General features: G+C 38.1%; 1 protein-coding gene across 3 annotated transcripts in view; it reads left to right on the forward strand.

Annotated features, from left to right (window-relative positions):
• Positions 1 to 13,126, forward strand: part of Pde4d (phosphodiesterase 4D) — a 1,081,007-nt gene that overhangs the window by 549,775 nt on the left and 518,106 nt on the right. The gene's annotated exons all lie outside the window — the stretch shown is intronic.

Raw genomic sequence — 13,126 nt, forward strand, 5'->3', positions numbered from 1 at the left:
GTAACTCCCTTGAGTGTATGACAGTGAGATTTTAATTGAGGTGTGACAGACAACATACATTTGGCAGAAGTTTGGAGCTCTCAAATGTAATAGATTAAAACAAACAAACAACAAAAAGGGAACTGTCCTGAAGTTTCATGGCACAGAGTTTGAGGAGCCCATGATAAAGAGGCTCACCCATATTTTGCTTGGCTATTATACTATGTTGCAGTTTTCCTCAGTCCCTCCCTCCCTCCCTCCCTCCCTCCCTCCCTCCCTCCTTTCTTTCTTTCTTTCTTTCTTTCTTTCTTTCTTTCTTTCTTTCTTTCTTTCTTTCTTTCTTTCTTTCTTTGCCAGATAGGGTTTCTCCTTAGTCTGTTTCTTAATTAACACATGTGTGTTGCCTTGCCAAATCCGAGCTCCAAAAGATAGAAAGGAAGTCAGAGAGCTAGCTTTGAGCCATTTTCTTTTTATCCTTCCCCTGAAGAACATCTGGGGAAAGCATTTGATTTCCAATAGCAAGGGTTTGTAGGACAAGCTCACTAGAAACCCAAGGGCTTGGTGGGGGTCTGATTAAGCAGCAGCACTTGGAAGAGGGGACCAAGATTGAGTCACAGTAGTTGCAGCCACAGGCCCCAGCAGGGCTGCTGCTGCTGAATCCACAAAAGTGCCAGGCACACTTACAACATCTGCCAGGTCCTCAGTGTGAGATGCCATCTCATGATGGCACTAACTGAAGGGGAATTGAAAAAAAATAAATAAATTGAAAGAAACCTTCCTTTCATCTCTACCCTTTCCCACTTTCCAACCCCAGAGCAATCAAAGCCAAACTTGTCTGGGCAGGATAGGGATCCTGGAAGGAGGAAGGGATACTTTGTCTTCTCAAACTGCAAGTAACTGGTGTGTGAGGTCCCAACCACAGAGAGGACATGACGCAGGGTTTGAGGTTAGAATCTGGAATGATTATTCTGATTGCTGAACACAATCCTAGTTGCTGTATGTGAGTATGTTCCCTAACAGCACTCTGAAACAAATCACAAAATGTTCTTCATAAACATACTTCAAAGAGCAGCAAGAGACCAAAGAAAATGTGCCAATGAGTGTGTTAGTTTTATGCAGCACTGTTTACCCTGAGAGAAAAAGTCATGTGACACAACAAAATCTACTATATGAGTTTATTAGGAGAAGGGATGGACAGGAAAGAATGTGCTTAGGCCTATTTGGAAGACATGTGCAGAAAGAGCGGGGAGTGTATGTGGGGTCTGCCTTTTATGGACTCTCCCATGCATGCACATATGGGCTTAAGTAGCTACACCATGTGATTGGCATGACCATGTAGTGCACAGATTATGTAGAACATATGACCCAGAAATGAGTAAGCATCTGGCCAGGGCATGCATGGTCATGGGGGCATGGCTAGGAATCCTATCAACATATCCCATGTTCTCATTTTCAACAAAGGTTTTACCTGTCCATGCCCAATTGCAAATGTTTTAAAATGTCTTGATACCATATTGTATCTCTGTTTACATGCGTTCCCTTACTATCTCCCTCTAGTATTCAGGAGGAAAATGATTTATACACTGCATCAAGTAGTCTTCTGCTCTTTTACATGCCTATGTCCCTACAGAGCCATCCCAGAATAAAGGTGCAGCAAAGGTGTGGGAAGTATAGCTAGCTGGAGTGGGTGGCAAAGCCCTTGTCTCCCACCTGCCTTGGGTTTTTATTTGTCTCTTCATTGTTTCTCCCTTCTCACTAATTTGGAAAATTTTTAGGAAACTCCCCTCTCACTGTACCTATAGTCTATAAAGAAGAACCATAGGAGCTGGGGCCATACAGTTGCTATACCTGTCTCCTAGTAAAGAAAACCTCCCACACCCATTGACAGCCACATCTCAAATGGCCTTTGCCTTTAATCAGCTAGTAATTAAGGGAGACCAGGAGAAAGGCAAGTTGATACTTTCATTAAGTTCATCCCTGCTTCTGAATAACTTCCACTCTTAAAAATAAGGTCGAGACTTTGGATTTCAATGAAGCCTGTGGAGAGTTTTAGTAATAAAATCCAAATGCTCATCTGCCTACTTCCCACTCTCTGCTGGGTCACTAATCTCGAAGGAAACAGCAAGAAAACAGAAATTCTAAAGGTAAATCACTTTCTGGTGAGCTGTACCACTTTATGTTGTGAACAACTTGAAAGATCCTGTGTCTTCATTCTGTTTATGAATCATGGAATTGGGAACAGGTGAAACCATATCATTATTATTTTTCTCCTTCACACCTTGCTTCTCAAGGAGATGTATCCAATAGCAGAACAAAGGTAATTTCATTTCACTTAGTGCTTCTTAATTTCATTGTTTGGACATTTATTATTTATATGGAGCCTGTTTATATCTAAGTAATTTGTATAGTCCTCAGGGATGTTTACAGAAATAGAATATGCTAGAACTAGAGGGAGGTGGGTCAGGTGGTATTGTGGTAGTAGCCACAATATTTAAATGGCAGATAAGGTATAAAATATAAGGTGAAATTTATCTTATACTCGAATTCAAATAATGTTTCAGTTAATTAGAACACAATGCCCTTAAAACTACTAATTACTCTAACATGGGTTGTTTGAAGAGAGTTGATGTCTTTGAGCATTTTAGTGATCATTTAAAAATAATCATATGAATGTCTTTTTTTTTAATTCCCTAAAGAGAAAATTTGTCTTTTTAGTGCTGAATTTCCACACCCTATAACATAAGAAAAAAAAAAAAAAAACCACAGTATTCACCCTTTTCCATGATCTTTGTCCTCCTTCTTAGTACCCAAACCTGTTTGTTTGTTTGTTTGTTTGTTTTAAACAATTTGCCATCCAGTGGAGAGAGCATAAGAGGCTTGTGAAAATCTTAGTGCTAATATTGTGACTGGAACTGTAGTAGGCGTCAGGCAGAGCAAAACCAAAGCTGTGCCTTTTAGAACACCTGGATTTGGGTGTAGATAAAACTACTTTGTTACTTCAGTATGTATGTTCTGTTCAGATTCAAGCTTCTATGTTAATTCATTGTGGCTATTCACTATTACAAGAGATCATTCATTTTAAATTGATTTATATTTGAAGGAAGGAAATTTATGAATAGACAGATAATGTTTTAAAATGGTGACTTTGCAAGATTTTGATTGCAAGTAGAAGTGATTGACTCAGACCAGCTCCAAATACACACACACACACACACACACACACACATACACACACACACACACACACACACACACACACACACACACACATCAGACAAACAAGAAACCCCCATAAACAGTGGTTACATAGAAATGTACAGAAACAAGTGGACCTTGTTAGATTTAAGAAATTCTGGGATCAAGAGATCTTCTCTGTTTGGGACCATATGGCTAGCAATTTCCATTTGTTCCTGTGTTTCTATTCTGCTGTCTCCTCTAATTACCACCCACATCTTGGTCATCAGCTGTGACTCAGCTCTAAATGGCATCTTCCTTCTGCCGTTCCTTATGAGTAGGTTCTTACCCACCTTGAGTTAGTTGAAGTCCCAATGTTAGGTAGGACCCACCATGGTCTAATGATAGAACATTAATGTTGGAATCCTCACAGAACATGGTGGGGCATGCCCTTAATACCAGCATTTGGATGGCAAAGGCAGATAGATTTATGTGCATTCAAGGCCAGCCTAGTCTACATAGTGAATGACAAGACAGCCAAAACTACATGGAGAGACCCCTGTCTTAGTTAGGGTTTCTATTGCTATGATGAAACACCATGACCAAAAAGCAAGTTGGGGATGAAAGTGTTTATTTGGCTTACATTTCTATATCTCTGCTCATCATCAAAGGAAGTCAGGACAGGAACTCATACAGGGAAGGATCCTGGAGGCAGAAGCTGATGCAGACCTCATGGAGGGGTGCTGACTAGTGGCTTGCTTCTCATGATTTGTTCAACCTGCTTTCTTATAGAACCAAGGAATGGCCCCACACACAATGGGCTGGGCCCTCCCCTATCAATAACTATTTAATAAAATCTCCTACTTTTGTATCTTATGGAGGCATATTCTCAATTGGGATTCCCTCCTTTCAAATAACTCTAGTTTTCACATCAAGTTGATATAAATGACCAGCCTGCACTCCCTGTATCATAAAACCATGAAAAAAAAAAAAAAGGAAGCCCATGAATGAATTAAGTGGCAATGAGTCATGTGTTCAAACCTATTGCCAGCATGTTTTATCAACACAGGGGAGGAAAACTCTTTAAGTCTTAAAGTTTGAGGGGCATAGGCAATCAGAGGTAACCCTATTTAGAATAATGATTGACAAATTTGTAATAGTAATAATTGACTCAATAAATCATTCATTGAGCACCTATATGCACCAGACATTATTCTAGGTATTATGAAATACACCAGGAAATGAACAGATGAAAAACCCACCATTCCCAGGACAAATACATCCTAATGCTTAAATCATACTGTTTTTAAAATAACTTTTAAAAAAGGCAATAGCATTCTTTCCATATAGTAAGTACATACAATGTATTGAGATAACAACACAGTTTCATGGCATATGTGACTATAAATATATAAGTAATTTATGTTTATATATTTGTAAATAACAGTTGTATTAACTTTTACTTAATTACTCTGTCAGTGGTGTGTGTATGCACAAATTAGTGCATGCATGTGTATGTGGTGTGTGTGTATGTGTGTGCGTGCATGTGTGTGTGTGCATACATGCATGAGAGTGTGTGTATACATGCATGAAGAGTGTGTTTATGTGTGTGTGTGTGTGTGTGTGTGTGTATGCATGAGAGAGTGTCTGTGTGCATTCATGAGTGTGTGTGTGTGTGTGTGTGTGTGTGTGTGTGTGTGTGTGTGTTTTGAAGGCCCTGCATCTTATATTGCATCTATCTTGCCATTTTCAATGTAGTGTCTTCCACTTCCCATTAAAGTGACTATGAATGTCTCAACCCCTGAAAGGAATTTGATTTTAAAAATCACTGAAAATCATAACTGGCGGTGTTTCATTGTGAGGTTATTAAGCAGACCACAAGTCAGATTGAAAACACAAATAGTAGGCAATCCATCCCATTCTGTTCTACAGGGAGGTGAAAACAAGGGTGTTCACCATCATAGACTTGCATGGTTCCATTAAATCCTATTTCACCTACTGAACAGGAAATTCTGTTGTAAGATGTAATTGCATAGATAGATTGTCAAAATGTAGATTAAACACTCATGTTTTGTCCCCTGCCAGAGCAGTAAGTACTCTTAATCACTGGGTCATTGCTTCAGCCCCAGACTACATGACTTTTTAACTGCCAGAATGAGTAACAGAAGGATGGACCAGAGGTGTTAAAATATCGAGTTAAAATATAGTGAGATATATCTAATCAGTTAGGGTGGCTGAGATAAGACAATCAGAGAGCCCAACACTTCTCTTGATACCACTGCAAACAACACTTTTCTTGTCCTGACCCACTGTTGTGTTGTATAGAGAGTGTACATCTAAAGCACTGTGCTGTGTGGAGGGTGTGTATCTAAAACACTGTGCTGTGCTGTGTGAAGGGTAGGTATCTATAACACGGTGCTATGTTGTGCTGTGTGGAGGGTGTGTAGAGACAACAGTGTGCTGTGTAGAGGGTGTGTATCTACAATGCTGTGCTGTGTCTGCTGTGTAGGGAATGTGTATCTACAACAATGGCTCTCTGAAACAATGGATGCTGCACACACTGAAATCTATGTTTACACATACTCATACATTTGAGCTGGAGCATGATGTTATAAGGATGTTCAATCAGTTACTTCATTTTACCAATGGACATGGCTTTACTCATGGCAGTCCCAACTCTAATGATTGTATCTTTTCCCAAGAGTCATATTCTTGTAGATGTAGAAGAATGAACTAATCAGCTGTTTATGTATACTCACAAGATTCCATGTTAACTGAGATAATGTTTCCCTTCCTAAATTCATTTCTTCCTCCTCCTCTTCTTCTTCCTCCTCCTCCATCCTTTTGGTACCCCACTAAGTCCCATTATTGCTATTTATGTGTGCATGACGTGTGACTAGTCACAGGAACATAGGAAATCAACCACTAGCCTCTAAAGCTTTTAAAATTAAAACAATTCTCTCAGGAGCTATCTCAGCCAATAGTTCCTCAGAAAGCAGTGAGGTGTAAAGATATTCTTCAGTCTCTAGTGTGATCTTGTGTAGGGGTGGGGGATTGATAAAGATGTTCCATTTAGGGCTGAGCACCCAGTCTTTTGTTCTCAACACTTTTGATTAGTTATGGATCTCTACATTGCAAAGAAAAGCATTTTTTTGAGCAAGGTTGAGAACAGCCCATGTTTACAAGCATAACCATATATTGAAGGTAACTCAACCATATTACCATTAATTAAAATAACCCTGGCAGGTTCTCCCCAAGGGACTATGACCACCCTAGACACTGGCTTTTGACCAGGGTTATTATGCCAGGCAGAATATGTCCAAGGAGTAGGTCTCAAATCCAATCAGAAAGTGGTTAGTCATCCCATAATAGCCCTGTCATTATGGAACAGATGGGCTTTGTTCAGCAGGTCAGTCAGTGAGGTGTCATATGGTCATATCTAAGGTCCAGTGCTGAGAAAGGCAGTTAATATCTTTTCCACTGACCCCCAGCAGTGTGCATGGCACCTTTGGGCATCATGGAAGCTAGTCATCAGGACAGAAGTTTCCCAGTCAGTTGGAGACTAATTTCTCCCCAACTTGCAGCCTAAACATGTGGTATGTTCTTCAAAAATAGGATCTTATGGTGGCAACCAAGGCAATGGAAATAGCTTTTCTGAATACTTAATCAATAAATAGAAAATAAAATGTTTATTTTAGATTATATATAATATATAAAATTAAAATCTTAAAAAAATATACCCTTTCCTTCTATTCCTTCTGCCAGAGGTAATGTATTCAAAATCTAGTGTGTTGTTTTCATCTGTACTGACGCAAACATGTATGTTAGCACACATACAAATTTGTAAGTTCAAACTGAAGACATTGTTCTGAAATGCTGAGGGGTTTTCAAGAATGGCATTATTTCAGATACTTTTCTAAGTAATTTGTTTGGAAATTCTACAGAAGGAGTACAGTTGGAAACTGGACTTTATTACATGACAGATATTTTATGGTTTGAATTTCTGGATCATTGTCTTAGAATATTTCTGGAATATTGATCTGTGAAATACAATGAAAAGCCTCTAAAGCTTTTAAGATTAAAATGAAATGTAATTTTGCATCAGGAGAAGATTTCTTACAGTAATTTCCTTCAGGTTTGCTGCTTTTGCTTTTGGTTTTTCCATTTGGATAAAAGTAAATTGTAGCTTCCCTGAAGAATCTGTGTTATATTAAAACAAGCACATTAAAATACATGTGAATAACACTTAAAACGCTCTTCCTAGTACAATGTAGTTTATAATTGCTTTCAGTATTTATAGTAAAATATTAAACTGTTTGTATATGCACATATATTGTGTGTGTATATATATATATATATATATATATATATATATATATATATATACATTTTATGTACATCTAACCAAATTGTGTTTCAAATAATTTAGTGAGTTGGTGAAAGGTTCACAAAATGAGATCAAGAAGAACCTGAAATTAAAGGGTCATATCCTGAAACTCCAAAACAAAATGCAAATGCTAATTTTAATTTTCAAATTTAAAATTTCATTTTTAATGTTTCAAATTAACATTCAAATTTGCTATGGATTTTTTCTATATTTTATGTTGGAAGAAAAATATAGAGTACATTTTCTACATTGCAGCATTTGTATTCTATCTCTTCTACCACTACAAATATTTCTAATGGGATTTAGTGAATATTCTAGATGCTCTCTAGTCCTGGAGTGCATTGCATTTGATGATATACCGTTTCTTCTCTTTTTTTTTAATCATTTCAGATTATGGTTGAAACTTTGACTCTAGGATCCCCAAAGACTTATTTTTACAAATTAACTCATAAGCAGATTCCCAAAGCACCTGTTAGTTTTTAGGTAATCAAGATAGAGAGGCTTCATCCAGCAACTGATAGAAACAGATGCAGACCCACAACCAAACATTAGGTGGAGCTCAGGGAATCCAGCAGAAGAGGGGAAGAAAAGATTATAGGAGCCAGAGGGTTCAAGGTCACCACAAGAAGACTCACAGAATCAACTAACCTGGACTCACAGGGCCTCATTGAGACTGAACCGATAACCAGGGAGCCTGCATGGGACTGACCTAGCATTTATTCTGCATATATGTTACAGTTGTGTAGTTTGGTCCTCTTGTGGGGTTTCTAACAATGGGAACAGGGGCTGTCTTGGACTCTTTTACTGACTTGTAGGACCCTACCCCTCAATTTGGTCGCCTTGCCCAGCCTTAATACATAGGGAGGTGTTAGTATTACTGCAACTTGATAAACCATGTTTTATTGATACTCATGGAGACCTACCCTTTCCTAAACAGAAAGAGACGGGGAGTGGATTGGAAAATGGGAGCAGAGAGGTGGGTGGTGGTGGGATTAGGAGAGGAGAGAGTGGAAAAGTCTGCTAGGATGTAAAATAAACAAACAAATATTAATTTTAAAAAGAGTTTTAGTGATTTATTTTTAAAATTTCATTTGGTACTATTTTCTCAATTATAAGAATATTATACAGAAATAGAATATAGCAGCAATGTGCTGGAACATCACACAGTTCCCTGATGCTTAGCAATCAAAACCCTGGCTTCTCCTTTTTCAATTATGAATGTGCTGAACAGCATGCCTTTAGCCATTGCTTGAAGTTGTCAGAAGTAAAACTTCATCACTGTTCATTGGTTAACATTTAGTGAGTGCCAAAAATTTTTAATTTATTTATTTTTATTTTGTGTACATTGGTGTTTTGCTGCAGATCTGTCTGTATGAGGGCATCAGATCCCCTAGAACAGGAGTACAGACAGTTGTGAGCTGCTATGTGGGTGCTAAGAATTGAACCCAGGTCCTCTGGAAGAGCAGAGCCATCTCTCCAGCCCACCATTAATTTTTCTGGTGTCATAAGCACACCAAAACATTGAAAGAAGTAAATTGTATGTTACTGAAGAATCTGTATTTATATTAAAATAAATACGTTAAAATATATGTGAATAACACTTAATAAATACTCTTTGTACCTCAAAGTAGCTTATAATTAATTTCAGTAAGTAAAATAGCACATTAAACTATAAGTTTGTAGACATATATAGTGTAGATATGTACACATATGTTTTGACATACACATTTTACATATATGTGTGCAGGTCCACACACCCATATGGCTGTATATATAAAACTAAATGATATCTCAAAGAGACTTAGTAAGCTGGTGAAAATTATATGAAATATAAGCAGGAAGAACCTGAGGTTAAGGAGTCACATCCTCAGACACCAAGACAAAATGTAAATTCTACTTTTTTGTCTTCAAATTTGCTGTGATCTGTTAAGATGTCCAAATGGATGTAGCTTTGATTTACTTCAATATAACATATTTCTGCTATTAGCATATACATACCATGTGCTAGAATATGTAAAGATATTTTATATGTGAATATATTTATATAAACCATAGAAGAAGTAAGGGCAAAGATACTGTCTTTTAACCACAAAAGAACAAAAGTTAACAAGCCCCTTGAGAGGTGGCAGACTCCTAATGCATCTGTACTGATGATTACAAATTCATCCAAAATTAATGAAGGATTATGCTTTAGGTACTTGTCATTTCATGTCTAAACACAGGGCGGGGTATCTTATTTCATCCAAGATAACACTGACATTAGCTTATTAATTATTCCAGCATGTGTTGGCGATGTAAAGATTTCTGTTGATATTTAAAATTAAGTTTCTCTGAAAGCGAAACTCCGTGAGTAAAATTAGTGAGTTAATTCACCTCACCTCCCACTTCTGATAAGTACAAATGACTAAGGGTTTAGGAAACACCCAGGTTCAGTGACCAGGGTGGGACTTTATTGTTCTGTGATTATATTAGCATGATGGTATGACTTAGCCTTCTTTTTACCTGAAAGGGACATTGAATATTGCAGGAGTTTGAAGAGAATGGAAACTTCAAACGTAAAGGAAGAATATGAGTTTCTGAAGAAATTGTTGGCTCTCTGTTCCTCTTTGTGAAGAACAAACATTTGAGATAAAGGAGCAAAAAGAGATCCCTTGTCTCCACTTTTGCGCACAGAAGGTCAAAGGCAACTTCACAAAATTTCAAGGTTCTGAGCGTTTGGATTGAACCACTGTCACTCTTAGGAGTTAGCCTCCTGCTCCCAAAAAGGATTTTATTAGAAAGGAAGTGGTAATGCTGGATAGCTAATTCGTCTTGCTTTGAGCCTGAGTAAAGTCTAAGCTACTGTGTGTGTGTGTGTGTGTGTGTGTGTGTGTGTGTGTGTGTGTAAGTAAATGCCTGTGTGGTCTTTGTGTTGGTGCATGCACATCCATCTGCCCCCAGGGAAGGGTATCTGATGTCCCACTCCATCCATTGAGACTGTTTCTCACTGACCCTGGAACTCTGCTGGTGGCCAGCAAACCTGGCAGTCCTCTTCCCTCTGTTCCTCCATAATACTAGGGTTACAGGCAGCTCTCTGTGTCAGTTCTATGGATCTTCATGTTTACAGAGCATTTGACTTACCCACAAGCCATCTCCCCAGCCCTAAATCACTTTTTATTGAAAATGTTGGCTAAAACCATTTGATTTGCTCTACATTTTACATCTCTCGTTCAAGGGTAGTTAATGCTGGTCCAGCCACGGAAGACCAGCTGATCCTTTGATTTCTGCAGGATTGAAAATGTAAAGGCCACAAAACATAATCAGTCTTGCTTCTGGTTGAACTGAGGTCAAAACATAGGCAGGGACCTCACCAAGGTATACCAGTCAGTGGCTAGTAAGGAGTGATCCATTATTAATGGAAAACCACTGTGAGGCTGAGCTCAGCAATAAAGCCTGTAATAGCTCCCCTGGAATTAGAAGTTCTGTGAAGTGATAATTGTCTTCAAACACAACAAAACAGAGAAGTTATACCTTAGTCCCTCAACATCCTTCCTTTTGTAGAACTCGTTTCTAAGCTTCCATACTATTCTGTTGCTTTTTTCTGAAAGTCACACAGTCATTAATTATTGTCTTGTGAACCATCATTTTGTAACTTAGTGGTCCTACCTCTTAAACTCTGATTCTAATACAGAATCCAAAACCATTTCCATAGATGAAATAAACACCTTCTCTTATATTTGCCTTGAGTCTGCAAAACCACCCAACTTAAGGTTATTCATTAATTTGTAATTTTAGCTCCCTGGACTGTGAGGTAAATTTTATTTTTCTTTGTCATTCTTCAAGAGTTTTTAGTGCTCATTATAGTTTCTCAATTGTTACTTTCTAGCTTGTGATACAATTACATATAGAAAAGTAAACAAGAAAAGTTCACCTGAAAAAAAAGTTAAGCTGAAAGGAAGGTATATAATAACCCAGTGACAGAATGCATGTCTAACATTTGTGAGGCCTCAATTTCAGTGCCCCACACTGGAAAAAATATCAATTGAAATATCTTCTAAAACTCTATTTTTAATTTAAAAATCTCATTTAATAATGACCTAATGATTGAGTCACTCTGTGTTTTCTCTCTATAAAGTGTTTTGCTTATGTCGCTACTAGTCAGTATCAGATTTTAAACTGTGCTATATCTGGGAGAGATTCTGAGGGATTTGGGCCTATGAGTAAACTGGAATAGTCTGTACTCAAAGCAAACAAAGCAAATAAAGCACATCGAATGAAAAATGCTTATTAGAGTAGAAATTATAGTACTACCTCATTTTTGTTATTATCTATGCGACTTTCAAAGGTGGCCTTGCTTAGGTGGCGTAAGAAGTAAGTGTAGGTATTGAAATAGTTAATGCCTGTCACATCGTCCCTACCATAAAAGAAAAGGGACAGATGCCATAACCTGAATGGGCTCCAGGGCTTCTTCTCCCTGAAACTGGGATGGTGGACAAATACTGGCCCTTAGAGTTAATTCCCAAAGGGGTAAAGCACTTAATTTTGTGGAGATAGGATAATTCAGGTAAAAATCTTAGAAAGCATTGAGCTAGTGCCCGGCCATATCATTACTGTGATGGAGACACAAGTTGAAATCCGTGTGGTCAGACTTCTGGCTTCAGGTGTATTTGTCTTCCTGTGATCGATTTAACTTCTAAGTGGCTCCATTCTTCATCTGCAGCACAGGGCTGGTCACAGTTGGATGGGTTACATGAGATTATCCTGGGAAACTCTTAGAAGATAGCCAGGGTCCTGACCAGTATATATAGATCTTTGCCAATGATATTCAAATGATATACTATAATATACCAGGCAATTTACTGTGTGATGCCTGATTCCAAGCATTCATAGCTTGTTAAGAATAGTTCAAGTTGAAGGGTCCTGGGCAAGATCACAAATGACCTTAGGAGAGATTTGGTCCCTTCAAAACAAAGGTGCTGCAAGGACATTGCCAATGCCACAGGAAGTGCCAGTGACTTTCCTCCTTTGTGCTAGACAGTACCATCTTTCTGTGTGTAAAGTTCAAATTGCTTTAAAGGAACCACTCCTCCCATTCTTCCTCCTCCCAGAATGAATTCTTGCCCTAAGACCATCAATTGATCAAATCATAGCAGTTCTCAAACTATTTTTTTACACTTGCTTTTTAGAATTTATGGGAAGTGAATCCCCCTCTCTCCAATAATGTTTTCTGCAAGGACAAGACTCACTAGGGGAAACCCTAACTAAAGATAAGTATAATGACATATTAAGTATTGCCAGTATTCCATTTAATATTAAGCAATTGCATAATGGCCTTCTTAAATATCCAAGTTAAAAGCGATACATTAATGTTGTACACATCACCCCTGAGAAGCCCATTCTCTAATTTCCAACAAGCACCATTCAAGTGCCAACCTACTATTCCAAGAGTTTACTATTTTATTCTTGCTCTAAAATGGCATCAACAGTGATAGGGTGCTTTCAGGGGATTATTGAACAGAATTTTTTTGCAACAAAGGGGGTAGGCTCCAGGAAATGGAAAGGGAGCTCTCCTCTGAGGTACACACCCACTAATCAAACAAGCAGCTT

Source organism: Onychomys torridus, chromosome 15, assembly GCF_903995425.1.
Source record: "Onychomys torridus chromosome 15, mOncTor1.1, whole genome shotgun sequence".
In the NCBI taxonomy this organism is placed as follows: Eukaryota; Metazoa; Chordata; class Mammalia; order Rodentia; family Cricetidae; genus Onychomys; species Onychomys torridus.